We start from the raw sequence: 2,791 nt of genomic DNA, 5'->3' as shown, positions 1-2,791 counted from the left end.
ACTGGAGGAGATGCAGTTCATTGAATAGACCTCAGATCAGATTAACATGCACCTTGTCTTTCAACTCTGGCTGGCATAGACAGTCTCTTGAGGAGAACTAGGGCTTGCTGTTTGAAATATGATGTTTCAATTTACAGTGTATGAATTAATGAGCTTACTCAGGGAATAAGGTAGGCCCACCTAATAGGGAAATAAACCTGCATGTGATGGTTTTGCTTTTCCTTGCAAATTGACATTTTTCTTTTTCTTTTTTAAAAAAAATCAAATTCTTTTTATCTTGTTTATGAAAAATAGTGCAAACTCTCATAAATTCCTATCAAACTGAACTAGTTGGAGATTCGAATCAGCTACACAGATGTTCTCAGGATAGAGAGGAACACAGTTCACATACAAGGAGCTATTAAAAATGTGGACTCTTTGAGTAAAAAAGAAGTGACAACCCTGATTCAGCCAATCTTAGGGTTGCCATAATCTTGAAATAACTTGTAGGCACAGAACAGCAATGTATATATAATGATTCTCCTTCTTTTGCAATCAACCTGCCTCATTATCTGTAGCAACAAGGATTAGCCAAGCTCTTCTTATCTCACTTGCAGGTGAAGCCATCAAGGTTCCTGGCTTGCCTTGATTGCTTCTTAGGGCCTTCTGGCTTCAGTTCCAATGGATATCAAATGTTCTAGAACCTAGCTGTTGCCCCCAATCCTGATGAGTTGGTGTACTCCCATGCTTCCTGAAATTTCCTGCATTTGTTCACAAGCACAGTGATGTATGTGCCCACCAGCCTGGGGCTCTTACCTGCAGTGCTGTGAATCCTCCCGCCAGAGCCAACCTCTGAGTGGCCATCCTGTATGAGCACAGATGGCTGGTGTTGAGGCCTCCCATTCCATTGCTAGTAGTCCTCATCCACCAATGGGTTCCCCTGTTCCCATAGCCCCCCCCCCCCCCCCGGCAGTAATAGTGCCAGACAAGATGGAGATTGCCAGAGCCAGTGAATTGGACCAATATGGCAAACTCTGGTGCATTCAGTGAATGGATCCTACTCCAGCCCTTATACTGGTGCTTATGTCAGCCCTGTGAAGATGCCACCATCCTAAGATACTCTAGCGTATTTTGAAAGGCTACATTTTGCATAGCCTCCAGACACAACCGTGAGCCTTGCCAAGCTGGAGATCCACTCCATTACCTGGAGATGGCAGAGAATGTGTTAACTGTCCTTCCCACTCTGAAGGAAAGTTAGAACAGGGCACTGTGCAATGCCTATAGTCTCTGTTACAAAATGAATGCCATTAACCAATCACTCATCGAGACACAGAAAAGACTGCAAGTTCATGAGGAATTTCTAGGTTTTGCTGCACTAACTGTTATACAACCAAGACTCCACTCTGGAGACAGAATGTGGAAGAGGAACCAGTCTGTAATGTGTGTAGATTACATATGAAGCTGCATGGGGAACCAAAGCCTCTGTAAATAAAGAAGGATAGTATCCAAAAAGGAAAAAGAAAGCTAAAAAAATACAAATTGTCAACAGGTTCAACAACTTCAACTACCAATTCCACTTCCTTCATTATCAGTTCTGAAAGCATTGACACTTTAAAAACTGTGAAAACTGTAAAACTGAACCTGCTATAACATCACACAATCCTAGACAATCTACAATGTCAACTTGCCAGGGTCTAAGTGAGCCTAAAGATGCATTGGCTGACAACCACATTCAGTCCAAGTTTGAACTGGAAGAATGCACATTTTCTTCAGGCATTAAGTCCCAGCAGTCTTATTGTTCTCCTTTGTCAAGATGTGTGGTGTGCATTGGCACAAGCCCAGGAAACTAGTCTTCCATTTTAAAAGAAAACATAATACAGAACAATCCTTTATTCTCATGACATCAATGGACAGCAGGCCAACAGACCTTCCTGTCCAAGTGCTTTTATCTCAAGTTTCCTGTGAGCAACATAGTTCTGTGTTCCTAAGGACCAATTTATTTTTCCATAGAAGACACTACATTTTCCATAGAGGACACTTCACCAATTGTATATGGTCAATTGCCTTCTTTTTGATGCATCCGACTCTTCCGATACTTTGGTTCTCTGAAAGCTTTTACTTTTACCCACACTAATAAAGAGCAAGAGAAACTAGGACCTGTGTTCTCTGTAGGCAATCTCTGTCTTTCCTGTGACCCTTTCTAACAAAAGAAACCCAGAATCTAGATGTTTATCACACTATACTCTTAAAGTGCTACTATTCCATGTTGACTCCTCTAGCTGCCTCCTGTTGCATTCTGGGACTGGCAGTTTTAAGGAGGGGTATTTAGAATTCTCAGACAGAGAAGTTCTCTGCCTGAGAATTCTAAATACCCCTCCTTAAAACTGCCAATCCCAGAATGCAACAGGAGGCAGCTAGAGGAGTCAACGTGGAATAGTAGCACTTTAAGAGTATAGTGTGATAAACATCTATGTTTTGTTCAGAATAATTTCTATCCCATTCTCATTTTTGGACTCTTCTCCAAGTTCCCAATAAAGATTATAATAGAAAGTTTGTGTGTGTGTGTGAGAGAGAAATAGAGAAAGAGAGAGGGGGGAGAGGGAGAGAAAGAGAGAGAGAACAGCATGAAATAGGGAAAATTTAGACCAATTCATTCAAAAATTTGGAAGGATCCAATTAGAAATTGCATATACTCTGTCAAGGGTTGGAAGGAAGGGAGGGGATTATATTGCTCTAAAAGCGTTCCCTGCCAGTGAAAGTGAAGAGATGATACAATAATTCCTGTGCTGTATACCAGTACATCCAACACCTT

The 2,791-nt window shown here is 41.5% G+C and overlaps 1 pseudogene; it reads left to right on the top strand.

Annotated features, from left to right (window-relative positions):
* The first annotated feature begins 969 nt into the window (after positions 1-969).
* On the top strand, positions 970-1,629 carry LOC149317669 (transcription factor GATA-5 pseudogene; annotated as a pseudogene).
* The last annotated feature ends 1,162 nt before the right edge of the window (positions 1,630-2,791 follow it).

The sequence above is a fragment of the Sceloporus occidentalis genome, unplaced genomic scaffold (genome assembly GCF_023333645.1).
Source record: "Sceloporus occidentalis isolate IW3139 unplaced genomic scaffold, rSceOcc1.0.p SCAF_3, whole genome shotgun sequence".
Lineage (NCBI taxonomy): Eukaryota > Metazoa > Chordata > Lepidosauria > Squamata > Phrynosomatidae > Sceloporus > Sceloporus occidentalis.
The sequence above is the reverse complement of the archived record's forward strand: the minus strand, read 5'-3'. Positions and strand labels throughout refer to the sequence as shown.